The following is a 24,929-nucleotide window of genomic DNA, read 5'->3' as shown; positions in this document are numbered from 1 at the left end:
ATGTGTATGACAGAGTCGTCCCCTTTCGGACCGCACACTCACCCACGATGAATCGTTATGGCTGCTACCGACCGACGGATTGCTGTAATAAAACGCTTGGCTTCGGTTTTTCGGCAGGTTCCGAGATTTAGCACTTTATCATTCGAATGTGCCTCGTATCGGTTTACATGGCTAGGTTTCGGTCGCCACCCGATACCGCACACGCGTGGCTGGGCTGTTGAAGGACGAAATATTCTTGTGAGCAGCAGAGTGTGCTGCAAAGGGAGTCATATTTCCGGTTGAATGTATTAAGGTAATGCATCAAGGGTAGAAGAAAATCGTGGGTTTTCTTAAATACAAATGTCGTACCGTAAATTCGAATGATCTTTTAGCATTCAGATATGATTTGCATTTCAACGAATTTTTTTTTAAATTTAATTTGCAAAATCATATTAATGTGGTAAATCTGCAAAATTTGTATTTTTCTATAATTTGTTAAACTGTTAAATATTTTGAAATTAGTAATAATTAGTAATTAGTAATAATAAAAATCAACCTACACACTACATAATCTATAAAATATGTGAAACCTGGTCGGTATTTAAAATTAATCATTTATGCAAGTTATTGAAACAATTTTAGTGTGCTTTTTTAATGCTCGCGCTCACTCGTTTACCGGCACGTAGTTAAAAGGTAAGAAATTGTGTCACCTCGTGTGAATCTCAATTTGACGGTGTCCTAATTTCTTAAATCACTTGCGGTGCTTCAGAATGCAATTATGCAAATGGAAATGCAATTTTGAGAGTACTTGTAGATTGTAGGCCTACCAAAATTTCGCTGGGGTGTCCTAAATATTGAAAGATCCTGCATTCAATTCTTCCTGCAGCTGCTACAGAGTGAGCACAGAATAAATCAATCAATGTAACTATTTAGAGGAGAACTTCCAAACAAGTTTCTTCCTCTTTTGGTGGCAAAAAAAAGAGGAAACAGCCAAAGTGTATGAACGATTTATTGCTATAGTTTCGTTCCACGAAGAAACCAGAACAACTGAACCCGAGAAATGCATATGGTTTGTTGAACATTATCCTTTGCTGGGTACACGTACGTAATGGCTGCTCGAAACTAAGTCAGGCATCACGGTTTCGCAGAAATAAATAGCGAAAATTTGTTATCGTTGTGCTGTTTCGTGCCAAATATAAATATCACTCTAGCATGATAAAATGCATCTGTTGTGAACCCTCGCGTCTCGTGCCTCGTTTTGCTTGCGCGTTAATGTTTTAGGTGGCGAATGCGAACAGCTCCCTAGCGTTACCGGTCGGCGGTGGGGGTGGAACTATTCACACGGTTCGTAGAACACAGGATATGCACGAGAGGAAACAAGAGGAGCATCACTTTAGCCGAATCGTTACTCTTTTAATCGTTTTAACCTCTCATTCGCTGCGCTGGGGAAATTTTGTGAGGAAAAGGAGGCAGAATGTGCTGCTGGGGAAAACTTACCAGTCCCCAATCCAATTGGTGAATTTCGATGAGTGCTTGCTCGCTGACCGGAATGATGAAACAATTAGCATGAAGATATCATTTTGAGATATTTTGTTCGTTTCTTCAGTAGAAATCGTTCTCGTGCCACTGTAGGACATTTTATTTCTATAACAGATGTAATGTTGTTTGTTCCTCTGTCATGTAGCAATCAAGCCATTTAAGCTACAACAATGTAAACTTGATTCTGTTTTGTTCTGTTTATTTGGCTGTCACTGTCGTCATTGCTGAATTTTTGTGGTCATAAACTGTTAGCACGTCCCACTTTTATTGTAAGGGAAGAAACGGTCATACTGCGTGCTGAACAGCATTGACAATATTCGTTCAGTTATTTGAATACATACATGCATATATATGTACTGTCTTTAGGACCGGCACCAATAAATTGGACGACCCACGTAAATTTTTGCAACGTAGTGCTCCTTGAACCAAAGATCAAAATTAAAGATTTTCCATTCCTGCCATCTGCGGTAGATTATGCGATCTTCGGTGATCTTCTTCAAGTCGAAACAATACGATATGTGAGATTTAATTTCGTGCCAGATAAATCCTTAACAAATAATTGTTTCTTCCTAGCGTTGCGTTTTCGTAACGTAAAGCTTACAACCGATCCTAAAATCACAAAAATTATAAAATAATGTTGTTTTTGGAAAGAAAACAGTTCTTAATAACACTAATGAATAGATCAGGCGTTAAAAAAGATAAAATCGAGTTTTATGAGCACTTTTCCTTAACCGCCCATTAATCGCAAAATCTGTTATTTTTTACAGCTATAATTTTTTTCTGTTTTACTTGTCTCTGACTCTGTCGCGGTCCAACGTAAACTTTTTTTTGTAAAGTGGAGAAGCGTTTGGTGAGAAGAATGGTAGAGCCTGGATAAAACTGGGATATTTCGATATGTAAGCCAAAAATATATTGAGTCATTCAATGGCAAGTGGAAGTCCAACCCACTCTCTCTCGGTTTGTACCCGGTTGTTTTGTCAATTAAACTCTTCTTGCCTTTCTATTAGATGACGAGCAACATTTCAAAAAGTCCAATGTGCAAATGAGATAATCTCTTTACATCTCCTCTCTTACGCTTATCATGGTGACATAAATGCACTTGACTATGTCTATTTTGCATGAAACAGCTGCTGATAATGCATGAAACAGCTAGATAATCCTTTAGAGAAATTGGGCTGAAAAGCATTTATGCATGCCCGCCCAGTTAGTTCCGGGGTACGATGCTGGCCTAACAAGCCAGTCGTCGTATGTTCGAATCTCGACTGGGCGGTGCCGCTACAGAGTTAATAGGATCTTTGCACTAGCCCCGTAATTTTCCTGTACTCTAATAACCGGCTACGAAGTCTGTCGATGTTCAACATCGCTCTTGAGGGGATGATCCGACGAGCGGGCATCGAAACGAGAGGCACGATTTTTACCAAGAGTAGCCAACTTCTAGGCTTTGCAGATGACTTCGATATCATTGCCAGGAACTTTGCGACGGCGGAGGCAATCTACGCCAGACTGAAAGCGGAGTCTAGGAGAATTGGGCTAAAAATAAATGCGTCGAAGACCAAATACATGAAAGGAAGAGGCTCAAAGAAAACAAACGCGCGTCTCCCACGGACGGTAACCGACGAACTAGAAGTGGTAAAGGAGTTCGTGTATTTGGGTGACCGCGGACAACAAAACTAGTAAGGAGATCCAGCGGCGCATCCAAGCGGGAAATCGGGCCTACTTTGCCCTTCGTAAAACGCTACGATCAGGAAGCATACGCCGCCGCACGAAGCTAACAATGTACAAACCATTATTAGACATGTAGTTCTTTATGGACGTGAAGCCGTGACGCTGCTTACGGAGGACATACGCACCCTTGCCGTGTTTGAGCGGAAAGAGCTGCGGATGATATTTGGCGGAGTACAGACTGAAAGCGGAGAGTGGCGGAGGGGTATGAATCACGAGCTACATGCACTGCTTGGGGAGACGCCTATCGTACATCTAGCGAAAGTTAGCAGGCTACGGTAGGCCGGACACGTCGTAAGGATGCCGGACGACAGTGCGACGAAAATAGTCCTCTTCAACAACCCCACCGGCACCAGGTACAGGGGGGCCCAACCGAGTTGAATGGAGACGAGTGCTTGAAACAGCACGAGCCACCCCGGATCTATGCTGCTGAAGAAGAAGAAGAAGTCTGTCGATAAAGAAGGTTCAAGTTCTGAAGGACGTTTATACCCATGGCTCTACATTCTTGGGATTTCTGCCGCCATAATAAGAATGAGAGAGGAGACGCAAAGAGAATTTGTCATTTGCACATTGGTCCTTTTGACATGTTGGCCGAGAGATGGTGCCATATCTAATTTTGTCCATCCAGACTATCCATTCCATACACTCACACATACGTTCCCTAGCCACAAAATGTGTCACTTGCTCGACGGTTGGCACTAGGGATGCTTTATCGGTTTTACCGAAACCGGTTTTACCGGTATTACCGGGTTATTTTCCAATACCGAATCATCGCTTTTTCCACGATCGAAAACCGCTATTTTCCGTATTTTTTGCATGATCAAAGAACAACTCAAGAAACTTGAATCGCTGGTAAAACTTTTAAATTTTAGGGCGAACTAAATTTTATGATTGAAGCCTTCTACTTGAAGGTTCTACAAATAATAACTCAATTCTGTAATTCTTCCAAAAGGAAAACCGTTGTTAGCATAGAGCCGGAGTGCCTTGCAGTTTTTAAGCAGTCGTCTCCATTCAACTCGGTCCACTCCATGGGCCACTCGTCGCCAATTTCCCAGGTGTCTCAGAAGTCACAAGTCGCTTTTGATCTGGTCGAGCCATCTTGCTTGTCGATCCCACCGGGTGCCGGAGGGGTTGTTGAGAACCGCTCCGGCACCCGGTCACACTGTCATTCGGCTTCCTTGCGATATGCCCGACCCACCGGAGCCTACTGACTTTGGCCAGCTGTACGATAGCAATCTCTACACAAGTGCAACAAGATAGCAAGTGTATGCAATGTTCCGCCACTTTCCGCTTTCAGTTTGTACTCCGTCAAATATCATCCGCAGCATCTTCTGGTCAAACACGACAAGGGCGCATATTTCCACCGTGAGCGACATCACAGTTTCAAGTCCGTAAAGAACTATCGGCTAAAGAAGGGTTTTGTACATTGTCAGCTTCGTACGGCAGCGTATTCTTCTTGATTGTAGCGTTTTCCAAAGGCAGAGTAGGTCCGATTTCATGCTTAAATACGCCAATTGATTAAGAATATTACGCAATACAAGAAATGTGCGATATACAGTGAAGCTGTTCAGAAAATCTTCAGTGAAAATTAACGGATTACTCTAGAGAAATGTCAGAACATACCACGTAAGAGGAATTTGTTCAGTTGCTAGTAAAAACTGGGATAAAAATTTGCCTGGTCAGAATTGCCTGTTGGCAGGGCTGAGCGAATTATACTGGCTCCAATCATCGCTTCGAACGTCTCTGTCCGATCTAAGAAAAAAGCATACGCTTTACTTAAGCGATGACTAGACTTTCAGTATTAATTTATCATAAGTGTCAGTATCTAATCCCCTTATTGAAAGTTCTTGAACAAAGGTTTTCCTATGCCACATATCAAATTTATCGCTGGGAATTGCACTGTGGCCACCGGATGAAGATTGGTGCTCTTACGGTGGCACGAAAGCAAGAAAAAGTGACGCTCCTTCACTTTACAAAAAAAGCTATAAATATGTTAGATGTTAGGGTGTTGGATGGGTTCGTCTTCGGCGGTCTTCGTCTACTTTCCGAACAAGAAACCAGCATTATAACCAATTTTGATACGAATTACATTCCAACTAAACCTGATATTGACATTTATGGATTTTCTCTTCGCTATCGACGTAAAAAATATGTTAGAAAATTTCTATTTTTCACTATCTGTTCGAAAAATAGAGGTCTTCTTGGTTTTTCTATCAGTTTTGACTATGACGAAGAGAATCTGCTGATCGCTCGGAGTAATTACTTGACATTTTGAGCTGTGATTCAAACTGTGACTTATCTGGTGTAAAAAGCTTGAGTACTTGCTGATTAAATCTTATAAAAATTCGCAAGAAAGTATAGATCGTGTTTACGTATGACGAACAGGGTCCGTAAACCTACATTCTAAGCTTTGAGCAAAACCAAGTTAATTAGATTCTTTTCTAATCTTTTTTTGTTTCGCAATGTCCAAGTTAAAATGTTAAACTTACCCTTCTGAGTTTTCACAACGCTGATAATGGGCAAAAACGAGCTCGTAATCCATTTATTGGGAAACCATTAGTTTGGAACCTTACAAGATATCTATTCGTATGTAAAAAAAATCCAAGGAATCGATTGGTGATAGTCCCATCTTGTGCAGACCTTGCAGAATAGCTTCCAAATGTTGTCAAAACATCCGCAGAATCAAATCCCATCCATTACAAACTGTGCGAAATGCAAGAATAGTCCATTTTTTGTATCCAATACATAATAAAACCTAATTAAAGCCGTTAAAACTAGCTCAAAGTTCGAGGAATAAATTCGAATAGCACCAATTCATTTGGAAAACATCAAAAGAGTTGAATGTCATCGATTTCGTACTGTGATGAATTCACAAACGGTCCATTTTGCCTGTTTCACCCCGAGATCCGCATTTTTCCATCATTTTTAGACAAATTATTATATCTCGCAGCTAGTAATAGATATATAGTTATTATTTTCAGCAAAGTTGCTAATTTTAGTATGTTCTACAATGTTTCTGAAGAACAAAAATTTTTTTGGACGTATTCACACTGATAGGTGAATTTATGACCACCTTAATAGTGTAAAAAGGTGCGCTATATTTTTTTTGATAAATTTCTCTAAAACTTCTCTCTTTCATCATCGTTGGAAAATTACGCATTTTTACGCAATAGCAAATGAACGTGTTTTTGTGGATCTTGTAGAGAATCAGGCAAAATGGACCGCTTGTGAATTCATCACGGTACGAAATTGATGACACTCAACTCTCCTGATGTTTTTCAAATGAAATGGTAAACTCGAATAGAGTATATTTTCCGGCCTTTGAGTTAGTTTTATCGCTTCAATTAGGTTTTACTGTGTATTTAGGGGTGAATTGCATTTCGCACAGTTTGGAATGAATGGGATTTGATTCTCCTGATATTTTGACAACATTTGGAAGCTATTTGAGTTCATTTCACGGGCAGCAAAGTTTTTATAATGATAATTTAGCTCTCACCTTGATTTTTGTGGATAATAGAACAAAATGGATATCTTCTCAAGGTCTGCAGGGCTAATCGATTCCCTGCATATTTTTGTATACCAATAGGTATTTTGGAAGATTCCAAACTAGCGGTTTCAATTAGGGGAATTGTGTATAACGTGCCCCCCCTGGCCAATGTGCCCCCCCTTCGTTTTTCGCTCAACAAGCGAAATCGAAATGCAAAACCACCCAGAAACCATAGTATTTGATGGAACTAGCCTACTATGCGAGTATGACAGTTGTCACATGCTGTAAAAACAAAACAAAAATAAATTTGTTTTTGAGCAGCTTCCGATATAACTTTTGGCGTCATTTCCATAAGCTATTTTCTTGTCAAAATCTGTAAATAACCGGTTGTTGCGATTCGATTGCGTAAAGTGAACTTCAAAAAGACATCCCTGCCAAAAATAACGGTATGAAACGCTTGATTTGCTTTAGCATTCAATATTTTTTCAAATAAGTGAAAGCAGGCCAATATGCCCCACTTGCGGTGGTGCAATTTGCCCCCCCTTGCAAATGTGGCTATAAACATAGGTAAACAGATCTAAGTTGCAGCCAATTGCCATTATTTAACCCTAGAGCGGTCGCGTTAAAAAAAGTTACGTAAGCGGTCGCGTCGTGTACTGAGTACACGGCGAATAATACTGCCTATATCTCAGGACTGACATGAGATAGAAGGTTGCGGTTTTCGACAAAGTTGTTTATCTATTTAAGACGCATCTGGAAACGAACAATAAAGTTTGAAAACTGATCCGCTAGATGGCGCAAATGACAACCAAAACAAATGATTCTAGAATCTCGATGCTAGATTCTCTAAAATCTCAGGACTGAGAAGAGATAGCAGCTTGCTGTCTTTGGCAAAGTTGTTTATCTGGACGAGGTCAATCTGACTGCGGACAATAAAATTCGGAACTGATACGATAGATGGCGCTTATAACAAGCATATTGATTTTTTTTGGAATATCTCAGAGTCGTGACGAGATAGAATGTTATTGTGTTCTATAAAGTTATTTGTTCGAACAAAACACATTTGGTAATGCATAACAAAGTTTGAAACTGTCTCACTAGGTGGCGCACGTGGTCAAATTATAATCTTATGATGATATCTCATGACCATGATACGATAGAAGGTTGCGGTTTTTGACAAAGTTGTGTGTCTAGACAAGACGAATTCGAAAATGTTGGGTTAAATTCGAAACTGTCCCGCTAGATGTCGCAGTTGGTAAAATCATATTTCTTTTTGTGATATCTCAGCTTATGTCGAATAAACGGTAAAATGGCTTATCTGGTCTGGAAGAGAACACCAAAATGTTTGCAAATAGTATTCTTTTGGCGATTTTCCCAAAACAGAGTTTGTGAATCATCGACAGTGTTGACAAACTGAATAATGCACATATTTCACCTAGAGATACATGATACTTATTCAACTTACCCAAGGAGCACACTTACGATACTTTTATTTATATCAATTTATTAATGACTCACATTCGTTGTATAACAATCAGTTGTACAGTTTTATAATGAGTATGTTATTAAGGAAGTTTGCTATGGTATGTTGAGGTAATGCTTTAAACATTAGAATGTTAGAATTATGTTGACACTTACCAAAAAACAATACAAAACGAGCATTTGTTTGTTTTATTTCCTGCTATGATAATGAGAATGAAAAATGTGCATTAGATTCCTAACAATCCCGTAATATTCTTATTACGGTCACTTATATCATACAGGAAATAACACACACGTAATACAAGGAAAGAGTAAAGAATTCGAGCCCAATGAAAAAAGTAAGCTGTATACAAATGAGTATCAAGAGAGTGCACTTCAGTCGTGTTGTCGCGTTAGCAAAACAAATAGCTTTGGTTCTATCATCACGCACACGTTAATAATTGCAAGCATCAACGTTTCCATTAAGCCTGCCCGTCATGTTTGCTCCGGGCTACGATGCTGGCCCAACAAGCCAGTTGTCGTATGTTCGAGTCTCGACTGGGCGGTGCAGCTTCAGAGTAAATAGGATCTTTGCACTAGCCCAGTGATTTTTCTGTACTCTAATAACCGGCAGCGAAGTATTTCGATAAAGAAGGGTCAAGTTCTGAAGCACGTTTATACCCATGCATGGTTTTGCTTTGCTAATAAATCTAGATTTCACCAGATTTTTTTATTGCATGCCAGACAAAGTTCAAAATCTTCCAGATATTTAGTAATGTCCCAGATTTTTACCAGATTTCTGTTTCTCCGTTCTGCAAAGGAGTCATCACTCCTAATTTTAGACAACATTTTATATCTACGTTGAACACAACTGGCAAGACATTTCCCGAAAAAGTCCTCCCCATCGGTCAAATTGATCGCCAGATTTTGGCCAGACATTTATTCGTGTTTACCAGATTTTCGAATAAACCTATTAGCGACCCTGGGAAGAATAGGGACTCAAACACTCTAAAATATTTTTGAAGAATGTTTCCGTCACATTCCGGCAGCACGGGTTTCCAGGAATCTTTTCCTGGTGATATTTCTATATAGACGATGTAGACGACGAAATTGCTTCGTCAAAAGCATTTTGATCAGTCTGTGCTCTTCATCTTGTCTTTTGATAAAAGTTGAAGCAATACGTATCAATTGCTTCTGTCAGGGAACCATAAAAATAGCTGTTGATTGGCTGGAATTGACAACGCAATCAATGATAAAAGGACAACGATGCGTTATCTAACGTGTTTTGACTACAGAAACCGCTTTGTAGCGAACAGCAGTGTTCTATGTCATCATGGTTCCGCAATATTCCGAAAATAATTTGATTTTCTCATCATCTCCATCTACTACTGACTTAATCCCGAATTTTATTTACCATCATCGGAAGTATCTTGACCTGATAAACAACTTTGTCGAAAACATCAACCTTCTATCTCGTCATGGTTCGGAAATATCGCCAAATGAATTAAATTTCACCGTATACTCCATCTAGCGGACTAGTTCCAAACTTCAGAGTTCGTTACCAAATGCGTCTCGGGTTTACAAACAACTTTGTAGTAAATAGCAACCTTCTAGCTCATTACGGTTCTAAAATATTCCAAAATGAATTTAATTTCTTCATTATTAGCGCTATCTAGCGAATCAGTTCCGAACTTTGTTGTATATCACCGGATGTGTCTTAACTAGATAAGCAACTTTGTCGAAAGTCTCAGCCTTCTATCTCTTCACAAACTTGAGCTATTGCCCGCCGTGTACTCAGTACACGACGCGACCGCTTGTGTAACTTTTTTCATTTCAAAAAAGTTACGTTAGTGGTCGCGCTGGTGTACTGAGTACACGCGCGCAGACACGCCATTTTCACAAGCATCTTTCGACCACTTTTTTCATTTCTTTTTGCTATATTTTGGCATCATTAGAAAGAGGAAGAGTAGATCTTCGAATACAACCAAAACCTGGTGTGATTTGATTAAAATTTCGATGATTTTTTCGCGGTTTTCGAAAACGCGTGTACTCAGTACACTAGCGCGACCGCTCTAGGGTTAATTCAATTAGTAGTGTAGAGCAACCGTGGTGGGAATAATTTATTACCAACGTCCAAATTCTAGGTAATTCAACTACCCGGTACAAAACGCCACAGCTGCAGTATAATGTGCCCCATGCAGAAAAGAAAAAGTGCACCAGAAGGCCGGAACTAGGTTTATTTTACATAAAATAACGATATTTTGCGAAACAAAGGAAATAGTTTTACTTTCTACAAAATATAGTTGGTTTATCACTGGTAGAAATACTCAAATTACCACATTGGGCATATTATACCGCAGGTGGGTCATTTTACCCCGCGCAGACGAGAAACACAACATATAGGTGCTTTTATTAAATAATTCCTAGCATGTTTATTCCACAATACTAAATGAAATAAACAATTGCAGTTGGTTGTCAGCTTAAATACCAACATATACACGTAGTTGTAACGTTAATTTGGGGAAGTATAACGGAGATATATCCATTTATTCTTAGGGGGGGCACATTATACACATTTCCCCTAATTGGGATCTCGAGCTCGTTTTGCCTATTGTCTATTCTAGATAGAATTAACAAAAGGGTGATTGTCGCAAATGTAAACAAAACGGGAGAAAGTTATTCATAGCAATTGCTACAGCTTTCTAGTTCTACTAGAAGAAAGCCAAAAACCGTCCAGGTGTTCTGTCTATCTTGAATAAGTAACACTCTTGTACTGTAAAACGTGATACCGAAACCAGCATTTTTTTGTTTACCATTTCTGTACGAGACTACAAAGTATTGACGGTATTTCTCCAAAAATGTTTATTCTGTTACTCTTTGTACCGTATCATTAGGTTTCTATGATTCTCTGTATGTAAATGTTTGGGAACCGACCTTCTGTAAATTTCCGTCATTACAAGTCACTCTTCGACTAGAATCCAGCAACTGGTAGCTCAAAACACTGTACAGTTCACGGTACATTCATGGCACTGCGAACAAAAAGCTTAAATCCTCAGACATAAATATTTGGTTTGCGATATGAGCCGCTGGTCGTTGAGCTTGACATGCCGTGCTGGCCGCCCGGCAGACGAAATCTAGCACCCAGAGATTGATGATTTGCAACTCAACGCGCGCGGTGGTGACAGGAAGAAAGAAACGAACATAAAAATTCCGCTAACGTCATCGGCGCGCAGTTGTCTCTCTGGTGTTCCGACCGAGCGAAAATCCTCGATGACATGATTAAGCAGCATCATTCACATCGAAGAAAGGGGGAGTATTGTTTTCTGTTAAGTCACCAACTGACTGGTAGGGGAAAACGGCGACAACATTTTCGGCGTTTTGTTGCTGTCATTGGTCTTTCGTACATCTGTGAGCTACTGTCTCGTCCCACTACTCGGGCATCTCAGTAAAACTAATCCAGCTACTGTGACGCAGTTGACAGTTTTTTTGAAGCCAAATATTTTGCTTCATCACTGTCGCGTCGCATTCCGATCAGACAGATGTTTTGCCAATTCATGATGGTTGTGTCTACTGGGAGGTAATTGTTGTCATTCAAATGAATGGCAAACCCCACGAATTTTTAGATGTAACTTCAACTCAACCGGGTTGAATTTCTTGGTGCAGTTATACCAGTATAACGGCGTCTCGATGTAATCTCTAGTAATCATAATCACCACAAGAAAGCACTTTCGAAGTCAGTACCTACATTGGATTAGGTTGCTGAATGTATGGCTGTATTGAATGTATTGTGATTTCATCAAGCTATTGAGTGAAACAATTACTATTACAAAATAAAGATTGATTTGTTAAATTAACCGTTGTATATTTGATTCATGTTTAGTAAAATGGCAGGAGAGACGAGTCAAGAACGTCACAAAAATGCACGGCTGTCAATCACCGATACAACATTCAAAACCGGTTTGGACGTAAAGGAAGAAAACAAGTGTCTCCGGTTTAAGTTCTGACACTTTTTATTTTGATAGATACATATGTGTTTCCATTGGTGTACCCAGGCTGGGGCACACTCAGAAGTCCGCAGTTTATCATTTGATACTGTTTTGTGATAAGTAAATGAATTGCGTATTTCAGCTCCAAGTCTGGTATCAATTTAATTAATTTAAAGTCCAAGTATCAATTTAATTACTAGTTTAGTTTAGGCCCAATTTAAGCTCTACCCAATTTTAAGTCCAATTTTAACTCTAGTTTCAGGTTTAATCCCAAATATAGTTCTAATTTAAATTCCTTTAAGTCCAACTTCAAGCATAAGTATAGTTACAAATCCAATTTTAAAGCAATTTATTTTCATTTTTAAGTCCTACTTTTATTTATTTTTTCCTGCATGGACTCATCACTGCGACCAGTATCGTTGATCCAATATGATATCACCCGGGTTTTTACTGTATAACCTACACTGCATTTTTAGCTATAATCGCTATTGAATGAGTGATGTGCTTATTAAATTTTATGCATGCTGGTGTGTAGTTGGGTTTACCCTTCCTTCAGTGCTAGCTCTACTTTACCCACTTTGGTACTTAATGTCAGTACTGTCTCCTGTCTACTGTCTCTGGCGAGGCTGACCAGTACATTTAACTATAAGGATGACTTCCCGATCAGGAGGCATAACAAAATTATAACTGATCCTGTTATTTTTTGACCGATTTTTTGCTAACAACGGCTGTTATAATTTAGTTACTGCAAGTGGTTAAAATAACTCAAATTCTAACAAAACTGCTTAGCAGTGATAGCAAAAATATAACAAAGTTTGTTATGTTTTGAACAAAATAATAACAAAATTTGTTACCATATTTCTAACAAATTGTGTTATAATTTTGATAAAACAAAAACTTCTTTACCACTGTCTGCTATATCGAAATTTTCCCGACCTATTGTCAAAAATAGTACAACTATTTATCGGGAACATTTACAAATAGCTACAAAAAAAGATTTTCACACAATCTTTCAATTTCAAAAACCGCACCCTTTCAGTCGGAATTGAACTCACGACATACCGCACACGATGCCATCGTCTCAACCACTGTACCAGAACTACTCTTGAATGTAGGTAGTTTAAATGCTCATATGATTTGACCGATGGCTTATTCTGTCAGTTGTCAGTTTTTGCTGTTCGAGCTGTCTATAAATAGATCTCTTTTGGTACGAGACTGTGATCAAGAAAAAGAAATCGAATCCGTTTTATCAGTGTTGCACCGTTCTGACAGTGTAGTGCTTTCAAATATACCAGAAAATAAATTGAAGTGAACCTGGTCATTCAAACTTTGTTTTTAAATGAGTTTTATATTTCAGATTTTGATTCTATAAATGTTATTGCTGATTTTGGTAGGAACCAACCACAGTAAAGATTAAAAACAATTATGAACCTAATTATTTTAATGATGCGTGGAAGAAAATAGTTCTCAATTATACGAGGTTTTGTTAGTAAAGGATTGGAGAAAACACTTGTTGCTCTTAAATTTTGTAAACAAGACGTAAACCGAGAAAAAAACTAAAACATTTTATTTTATCGTTAATTATTTTTTTCATAATGTGTTTGCTCGATTACCTTTGGTTCCAAGCATCTTCCAACAAAATAAAAGTTTGAGAGATTTTCTTTTTAATCCTAATTCGTTGTTCGTTTCAATTCGTTGTTAGAACCTAATAAAGTGCAGAAAATACATAAAAGATGGCTTAACAGGAGCGGCATTTTGCATCGAGTATATTTCTAACTGCAATAGTTTATGTTTTCATTTTATACACTTGCTGTTGTTGGATGCTTAAAAAAATTGTTATCCAAATAAACAAAAAAAAGTCTAGAATTGACGACAAAATTTTCTTAATGCAAAATTGATAAACATAAAAATTCGCTACACGTACGTTATTTCGTTCTGATGCACTGAAACTGAACACTGAAAACTGAACAACTGAGTAGGACTCAGATTGCAATTTGCAATTGCACTTGAAATTAGACACGAAATTTTACTTTGAATTTCATTTGAAATTGCATGTCAAATGTACATGGTTTTGGATTTGATATTGGACCAAAATTTAAACTTGAAATTGGATATTAAATTCGAATTAAATTTAGAATTCAAATTGAATTCAAAATAAACATGAAATTTGACTTGAAATAGCACTTGAATTTTTACTTGAAGTTAGGCTGGTATTGCATGTAAAATTTGGCTTGAAATCAGATTTGAAATTACACATAAAATTTGCGTTCAATTTTATAGAAAAGGTATGGCACGTTCCCCATTGTGTGTCCCGGGCACACCAGTGATGATATGTAACATTTTTAGTAGTGGCCAAAGCCCTAATTCTCCTATATAACTCAATGAGTTATAACTATCAGAATCTGTTACAAACTTGAAACTTTTGTTTTCACTTCCTGATCAGTTTATTTCCAATTTGTAACACAATGTGTTATAAATATCAGAATGTGTTATATATTTGATATTATCTTGTTATGCCCTCCTGATCGGGTTGCTCTGTCAAGCGTGTCTTATGTGAGTAATTTAGAATAAAGCGTGAACAAAGGGTAATGAGGGGCCTGAGAATAAACCCATGCTAAAGTCACTTGACGTCGTATAGCCTGATCCTATTAAGATTCGAACCCACGACCACTCGCTTGTCAAATCAGACGGAGCCCTCCTAGTTAAGTGATGGTGGAAAACCTCAAATAAAATACCGAAAATTATATTCTGCCACGTGGAATTTTTTATAAATATTTTTTTCTTGTTTGTCAATTTCTAATCATTCCGAAGTTTTCCGAAAAGTTCCTCCCCAACGGTCGTCAGATGGTTTTATTCGTATTTACCAAATTTCGGAGAGAACCTATTAGCAACCCCGGTTATGACTGAAATATTCGGTTTTCCAGAATATTTACCTAATTCAAAAATTCGAATTTTATGAACCAAACAACGTAAAGCTTACAGTTTCTTATGAAAATGTCAGAAATTTTTTTTAGTAAATTCAAGGAAAAATGAGAAAAAGAAATAACGGAAAAGAGCCCCAAGGAAAACGCAATAAAAGCTGGGCAAACGGGTGTAGGAAAAGAGGAAATATGCGAGAGAGAAATAGAAGAAAAACTGGCATGAAAAAAAATAGATACGAAATGAAAAACGTAACTTACTTGGTGGGAAAACCGGACGTAAAGAGCGAAAAAATGGAAAACTAGAAAACAGGAGGGAAAAAGAATAAAACCGGGGTCAAAAAACGAGGAGATTGAACCGAAAAAGATGCAGGGAAGAACTGGCTGAAAAAGAAATGGAAGAGAAAAGCAGAAAAATGAAAGAAAAGAAGGAGAAACCATGAAGCAATCGAAGAAAAGGAGGATAAACTGGATAGAAAAGGTGAAAAAACGAGACAAAAAAAGAAAATGATCGGGAGAAAGAAAATGAAGAAGTAAGAATAGAAAAAGAGGAATAATGGGACAAGAAAAGAACAAATACGGACAATGGAATGAAAACAGAAGACAAAAGTGATCAAGCGGAAAAGAAAGACAGAACATTACAGAAAAGGAGGAAAAGCAGAACACGAAAATAGGAAAAACGGAACAGACGAAAATGAAAAACCAGAAAGAAAAGATGTAAAAAGTCGAAAAAAGGCAAAAAATGACCAAAAACTAACAGGAAATTAGGCTACGAGGAAATACGGAAGACAAAAGACGAAAAACGGAACAGTGCTAAATCAGGACTCCGAATGAAAAACGGGACAGAACAAAGAAGAACTAAGAAAGAGGAAACGGCGAGCAGAAAAAAAGAACAACGAGAGCGAAAGAGGGTACAGAAACAAGAGAAACAAAAAGGAAAAGAAGAAAATTGTGAGAAAACATTAAAAACCCGATAGGGAAAACGAGGAAACAGGAAAAAGAGGTCAAACGGGATATGAAAGGAGAAACATGGGACAAAAACTGTTCAATGGGACAAAAGAAGAAAAAAAAACCGGGAAAACGACCAAAGGAAAAGGTAAACCGGATGAAAAAAAACGGAAAACGGTAAATAAAAATGGAAAACTGAAGAGGCCAAAAACAGAATAAACAATCGTAGATGAAAAACGAGAAAGAAAGTAGATAAAACGAGCTGGAAAAAGACGAAAACGAGAAACAAGAAAGATTGGAAATAAGAAAGATAGAAAACGGGAGAAAAATAGCAAAAACAAGCAAAAATAGCAGTAAAGTAGCTGCTTATTTTGCCAAAGTAGCATTTAAGTAGCATTTAGGGCAACTTAAATGCTTATTGGCTTGCATTTAAATTGCATTAGAAATGCTTATTGGTTACCTGGGTAGTTCCGCAATTGCCCTGTATTCTAATAGCCGTCTGTGAAGTCTGCTGATAGAGATATCTAGAAGACGTTTAAGCCAAAGGCTTTTATTCAAAATCGGATAATTGCGGACAAAACTCAGTTTGTTTGCCTTCATCGAAGATCCATCAATGGGAAATTTAAGCACATAATAAAACTGAATTGTAGTTCGCTACAGTTTATAATAACTGACATTGTCATCTAGTGATTCAGTTCAGAACTGATTGCACTTCGATCTAAATTAGCAAACTGCTCGGTCAACACTAAAACCAATTACACGATTTCTTTCGGATTCATCATTATTTAAGTTAGTAGTAATTACGTTCTTAGAAAAGTTTATTTCCACGATGAACCGCTTAATGATGCTATCTCTAGGTGTCTGTACATGTAAGAAAAAAAGCATATTGAAGGTAACAAATGTTAAGTTATGTTTCTCGAGGCAAAAGAGCAAAGCATGATTTAACATCCGTCTGCAGAATTAACGTCTCAAAAACTCAACTAATTGTGTTTCGGTTTCAGTGTTTTCCCTTTGCAAACGTGGCTAGACAGTGAAACGTTTTCAATAAAACTCTGCCCAACAAGGCTCGCGGCCAGTCCCAGACCCAGAGATATAACCCCCGATGCCACACCGGATACTTTGCGCACCCGTTGTAAAAATACATTTACCAACTAGATGTAATTAAACGAAACGGAAACTAATAAAAATAACCACTTGAATTCAATCGTCGATGGAAAACTTTTTCAATTTTCTCACTCTGTCGGTTTACTCGCTGGCAGCTTCGACGAACTGCGAAAGCAGTTGGTTTTGCAGTCCGGCAGGGTATGTATGACCGGACCGCCAAGACCGGGCGGGAGAAAGTTCTACGGGGAAGCTTTCTGACAACCGAAACGTATATAAATTTCAATCTTCAGTAATCCGCTCAAGCCAGCGTTGCAGCGTTACAACCGAGAGGCACAATTTTCGTGTGCTAAAACGGGGTACTAGGTTGAATAACTTGCTCCCGGATGATACAGGTTGAACGAAAATAGTATCAGCACTTAATATTGCATACACTGTTTAGAACGTGTTCTCCGAAATCACTTGCAATATTGCTTTGCTCGGCATGATATGACAGTATGAATAAACCATTTGTGCTGTTGTGTATCTGTACAGATAACGTACATTGTCACTTCAGGAGTATGAAGGATAATTTTCCAACATATTTTCTGAGCAGTTGTTGCCATACTGGCGCCCTTTCGTTACCGGTATGACAGCGAGACAGGCGTGAAAAAGTTCAGCTGACTCCAGCGGCAAAAAGTCACCCCATATCCGCTGATGTAAAGATCCCGAAGGAGCAATACCACTCAGAGGTTCACTAGATGGCAGATGTAGAGAGACTCTGTTGGAATCACACATCGGTTTCCCACCAGCATTTGCTGTGGCTGGTGTGCAACAGATGTAAGTGAAAAACCAGCTCTAATCTACTTAGCAGTGACTGTCGGGTTTCCTCGCAGAGGCTTAGAGTTATATCTAAATTGGCAGAACAACCTGCCTTGACACATAACTTTTAAACTAGTCATTAACCAACCGATATTCAGAGGCAAAAAGTTAGGCGAAAAAATTCAACATTCGAAACACGAAACTCGGTTGGCATGAAATATTCGCCATTTTCTCGGGCGAGAAAGGCAAGCCCAGCTGGTTGATGCTCCGGTGAAAGCTCGCACAGTCAGATTGTACGGTAAGGAATGTCACGAAACTCGGCAGCTCCCAATCAGCCATTGTGCACATACCGATATGGTATTTTCTGCGGAAAATGTATGGCTGAACGATTCCGAAGTGAAATTGTTTCCGATGTGCTTCGCTGTGAAATACTGTACTGTCACCAGTGGAAAGGGTGACAATGTCTGCCTGGTTTTCTGAATGTTTTGAGTTGTAGTACTTTTTATAGAACAGTTCGGATCCGTAACTACTTATAATTGTAATGCAACTGGAAATGTTTAGAAAATGTAATGTATCCGGTGAAAGAGCTCCTTAATTTTTTATTTAAAATTTTTCTTTGTTAAGTATATCGAGCTGGAGCCGTTTATCCTGTCAATAGTGAAATTAAATACAATACAAAATAGAACGTTGAACAAATTTATTGTAAACTTCAATTTTTAACACCATTAAATGTTAGAACAATTTTTAGAACTGCTGCTTGAGAGATTCGCTTTTTATCGTACCCAAGATCAATTGCCATTAAAGCATTTTGATGTATTTGAAGTATGTTCAGGCAAAAGTCGGCATTTTCTGGCGACTCACTTGGTACTGTAGGTCTATTTCTCACCCAATCTCCTCGAGATCGGGAGTTGGTTTTGTATCACCTCAATCCATCGGATTGTCTCCAGTTCAGGCCAATTGAGATATTGGGCTTGAACCATCATTAAGAAGAAACTGATTAAGAAGATCACAACTCATAAGTATTGTATTATAGATACGTCCGTATGACTACGTTAGACAGGCTGAACATGGACTTGGGTGTGAGCTTGGACCTAGACTTGAACCTACACTTCGGTTTAGACTTAAACCTAGACTTGGGACTTGGACTTGGACTTGGACTTGGACTTGGACTTGGACTTGGACTTGAACTTGGACTTGGACTTGGACTTGGACTTGGACTTGGACTTGGACTTGGACTTGGACTTGGACTTGGACTTGGACTTGGACTTGGACTTGGACTTGGACTTGGACTTGGACTTGGACTTGGACTTGGACTTGGACTTGGACTTGGACTTGGACTTGGACTTGGACTTGGACTTGGACTTGGACTTGGACTTGGACTTGGACTTGGACTTGGACTTGGACTTGGACAACCCGCATTTTGTTCTATTGTGATCTTATCAAGGTGTTGTTCCGCACTTCGTTGTTTTTGCAAACTGCTTATTATCCGTACGGTGTGGTGTTTTCACCCCTTTTTTTTCCTTCAACGCTTTTTACTACTTTTCAACCAATCTAGCTCTGGATCCAGGAAGTGCGGAGACTAGTTATAATTTGTCCTTGGACAAGAGGCTTCATTCGCACCTCAAGCAAGCATTACTCTTATAACTTGCCCTGGCAAGAGTAATGTTGCGAATCGAGTGAGAAGTGAACCATGCCTACTCACACGTGAAAGAGTATGAGAAACATAGCATTCAACGCTTATGCTGCGCACGTAGGCGTTAAAGAAACAGCCTCCGGTGTTGTGTGCCGACATTCTGCTACCCACACACTCGCGCACGCACATCCTCACATCGCCTTCCTGCATAGCTTATTCGCGTGTCAAGAAACTCCTGAGGAATCAGCCGCCCGTGAGGTTGGTGGCGCACCGGGATACAAATTTTGCATTTCTTTTTCTTTTATTCATCATCTTCGTCCGCGATTCTACTCACGGACGGAAGTGCGAGCCATCGCGAGTAATCGGTATCAGCAGATCGGGCTGTAACGACAAACGACGAGCGACGACTTGTAACCGTCGGCCTAGTCTCTGTCCAAGATTTGGAAGACTGTCGCGTGTGTATAATATTCAATGAATGTCACGTCAAGAAAATAGTTTAAATCTCCATAGCGAACAGCTTTCCCCGACGACGTACGCAGCCATACTTCAACGGCTTCCAACCACCCACAACCAGGGGGTGGAAAATGTAGCAAAGCTAACATGGATTGCGGGTGGCGATAAAGAGACAAGAAAACGATAAGCAAGAGACAGTAGAAGTTTTAGCGCGAAAAGTCATCATAGGTCGTTGGACAAAAGATAGCCTGAGCCATTACCCTGTCTGAAGTCAAACAGTACGGTACCGAAAAATGAAATATAGCCGCACAACTGAGACAGTGAAGTCAAAACTAAAAAAAAAGTCTGAGCTGAGTGTATGAAGCTACGTATCAAAAAGTCTTACTGAAAGGCTACTATAGAATACACAAAAAGTTTTAAAGGAAGGCTAGAAAGACGTGCGTAAACAAGCAAACAACAGGTACGGCAATTAGAGAATTCTTACGGCATAATCCCGACCATGACCGTTCCAAAACTCCAAAACGCTAAACAAACTATCTCGCTCTTAGGATCCCTGAGTTTCTTGAGTTTTCTGGATTGACCTGACCTTCACCAACGTGACCCGAAACTGTACCTGAGTTGTACAATAAGTCACGAACGTTTGCCGTCCCTGAGGCTTATTTTGGGGGGTTCTCGTAAGTGCTGGGTAGTTACGACCCCGTCAGTTACAGACTGTAGCTGTTAGTCAAACATACACTCGCAAAAACTCGTTATAGTGCATGAAGAAATAGGAGCGGGAGTCCCAAAGGGATGCTTATGGCGGCTTGCTCGTTAGAATGAATATGCGTGTGTGAGAAAATTAGTCCATACGAGTGTGGGCTTCGCAACAGTGGGCAAGAGGTTGCATTGTTAGTAAATACCGAATTTAGTAGGAAGGATGTGAAGGGGCCTGAGAATAAACCCGTGCTATAGTCACTTATCATCGAATGACCTGATTCAACTAAGATTCAAACCCACGACCAACCACGACGCTTGTCAAGGCACACTCGGTTACTTTGCGGCTACAGGGCCCCCCTAAGACAATGTGACTAGGACTAGGACAATGCGACCGGGACTGGGACACTGCGAACGGGATAGAGACCGTAAAACTGGGACACTTGGACATTGGGACTGAGAAATAAGACACTGGGGCTGGAACTGGGATACTGGTACTGAGACACAGGGACTGGAACACTACCTGGACTGGGGCTGGGACACTAGAACTGTGTCACTAGAGCTGGAGCACTGGGACACTGGTACTCGGACATTAGGATTGGGACGGTGGGACTAGGTCTGGGATACTGAAACTACGTTACTGGGACTAGGACACTGAGACTGGGTCACTGGAATTGGGGCATTGGGACTGGCATACTGGTACTGTGACACTGGGATTGGAACACTACTGGAACTACCATTGGGACACTAGAACTGTGTTGCTGGGACTGGAACACTGGGACTTGAATTCTGGTACTGAGACATTGGGACTGGCACACTGGAACTATGTCACTATGTCACTGGAACTATGTCACTAGGACTGGGACTGGGACACTGATACTAGGGCACTGGAACTGAGACATTAGGATTGCGACACTGGACCTGGGACACCGGTACTAGGACATTGGGTCACTGGGACTGGGACATTCGGGATGAGATACATCTACTGGGGCACTAGAACTGTTTCACTGGGACTAGAACACTGGGACTTGGACACTGATACTGGAACCCTGGATCTGGTACAGGGTACTCGGACGCTGGTACTAAGACATTGGAAATTAGATCCTGTGACTGGAAAACTTGGGCTGGAACATTGGGACTGGGAACTGGTACTGAAACACTATGATTGGAACACTGAAACCGGCACATTGAGACTGGGACTATAACCGGAATTGGTCCTGGGACTGGGACTGGAACTTTGACTTGGGTTAAACGTGGACATAACCTTAGCAATGCGATGATCGGTTGACCTTGATCTTTTTAGGTAGTATAATCATGGCTCAGTTCCTATTTATGCGGCTGCATTCTGCGTGTGCAGCTTGACTCCTGTTTCTCTTCCTGGTTTACTAACTTGTCGGGTGTGCCTCAATCCTCAAGGGAGCAACATGGGACCTCTCTCTTTTGTGTTGTTTTTCAACGGTATTGCCACGTTGCTTGTAGTTAGATGCTAGCTAATATATGCTGATGACTTGAAATTGTATTCGTCAGATGTGTTAAAATGTGCTCAAATAGGCTTATTATCAGCATTCCGAAATGCCAAGTAATGACTTTCCACCGCATCGCTAGTCCAATATTTTTCAACTATCGAATAAATAAACATGAAATTTCGAGAGTCGACCAAGTCAATGACCTCGGGATACTGCTTGATGCCAAACTGACCTTCAATTTCAATCGCACCATGGCAATATCGAAAGTTTCTCGAAAGTTTGGGTTCATCGCTAAAGTTCCCGTAAAAAAATATGCGTTGAATTTTGTAGTAAAAACCCGAATTAATCCACCTAGCGGCGTCACCTAGCCTTTCTACTGTCACAATAATCATCATTTAATTTCTCAGGAACATCTATGTATGATTAACTTGACTATATTTTTAAATATCCGTTCCGTATTCCTCAAAATCCTTATTTGCCAGTACAATTCACAACGTATTGCGTAGAATAATTAAATTTTCTTTCCTTGTGTGCGTAAATACTTGTAACACCTTATTTAGTTTTATAATCGGTCGGCCTAAACTTTCGGACTTCAGAGCCACATAGGAAACTTGTTTTGAATTGACAATATGAAATATGTGTTCAGAACAGATTTTTTGATAATTAATTAATACCATGTGTTCAAAAGTTAGCATCTTTGAAAAACAAGAGTTCAGAAAAATTATTATTATACTTCGCCTTTGAAGACAAAGAATATCGACAACAAAATGATTAATCTCAAAATTTTACTATTAGTTTGCTTGGCTTCAATTTTGCAGTATATCTGAATTAGAAAAAATAACTGAATAGAGCATTAGATATGAAAAAGAGAAATTGAACTTTTTCTTAGCTGGCGCTCCTTCAGATAATTATTTTTGCATGAAAATCAAAACTTATGCTTTTTTTGAATGTACTTTCATGAAAAGATAGTCATTAGCTTGATCGCATCGTTTTTACAATGTTGGAGGGTTAGGAAAACAAGAGGGTTGCAAAAGCTGCGCCTTAAACATGCTTGAGAATGGGAAATATGATCGATATGATTTTCAGTGCTTGTCATTTTTGATTTATTTGTTGAATAAGACATAAGACATCTGTCCTATAAAATGTCATTAACGAAAACAAATCTTACAAAATTACTACTGTGCAACGTTTACTTCCTATTTTTCATATAACATTTCTAAGCTCTAGTATCTATTGATTGAAAAGAGCATCTATTGATGCGCAAAATTTGTTTGAAATTTGTATAAATTTATTTGGAAAAATCAACTCATTTTTAATCCTATACACCACTATACCTTCATGCTTAAATTAACTGCTTTTCTTCGCTGTTTGCTTTTCGTGTACAATTGTGAGTAACAGCAAGTGAACAAAATGACAATTGAAATCTGAAATCAAAGAAAAGAAAAAGCTTTTCGATTGAATCCCATTATTTAATATTTATTTGCAACAGATACGTAGTTCGCCTACGACGTGCAGGCTTCAACAGCGTCTTATTTCAAAGCGTATACGTATCTGTTGCGAATAAATATTAAATAGTGGGATTTAGTCGGTAAAAGTTTTTTCTTTTCTTTAATTTCAAATTTCGTATTACACTAAGAGGCTTCAAAAATTTCAGACAATTGATTCAGAAAAGTGAGAAACATCTTTTCTTGAATTTCAATGCAAATTTAAAAATTGCAAATTGTCATCCCAAGTAACAATTTGAGTTTTATTACACTCTTATGATGACATTCAAGACCAAAATTGGTCATGAAAACCACCATAAGAGTACAATCAAACTCACATTGTTGCTTGGGATCACATACACACACATACATACATACATACATACATACATATATACATACATATATACATACATATATACATACATACATACATACATACATACATACATACATACATACATACATACATACATACATACATACATACATACATACATACATACATACATACATACATACATACATACATATATACATACATACATACATACATACATACATACATACATACATACATACATACATACATACATACATACATACATACATACATACATACATACATACATACATACATACATACATACATACATACATACATACATACATACATACATACATACATACATACACACATACATCACACACATTGAATACAATCAACATTTGTTTTGAATTCACACGTTTTAACGGTTTAATATACGGTGCTTAAGTGTTAAAGTTTAAATAACTTTTGAATGAACTGTCCGATTTTAAATAACTCGGTTTCGTTTGATAGATCTCAGTAGTAATTTTCAAATAATAATAAAATGTGTGATGTTTTTCATTGAATTAATGCTTATATGTTACAAAAATATGTTTTAAATACTATTTTTTCACATTTCTTTATGTAACTTTCAAACTTCAAGTCCAATCGTCATGAAATTTGGAAGTTAAGGGTTTGCAAGGCTCCTCTTTCATATGCAATCAATTTTGTTCGAATCGGTTAAGGGACCTATGAGATAATGAAGTCCCATATTTTTCATATTTTTATACATAACTTTTGAACTAAAAGTCCGATCAGTATGAAATTCAATAGCGACCTATGGGACACCTAGACCTTTCATTTGACACTAAGAACATTAAAATCGGTCCAGCCATCTCCGAGAAAAGTGAGTGAGATTAAAAGCGTCACATACACACACACACACACACA

This window comes from Sabethes cyaneus, chromosome 1, assembly GCF_943734655.1.
Source record: "Sabethes cyaneus chromosome 1, idSabCyanKW18_F2, whole genome shotgun sequence".
NCBI classification, from domain to species: Eukaryota; Metazoa; Arthropoda; class Insecta; order Diptera; family Culicidae; genus Sabethes; species Sabethes cyaneus.
The sequence above is the reverse complement of the archived record's forward strand: the minus strand, read 5'-3'. Positions refer to the sequence as shown.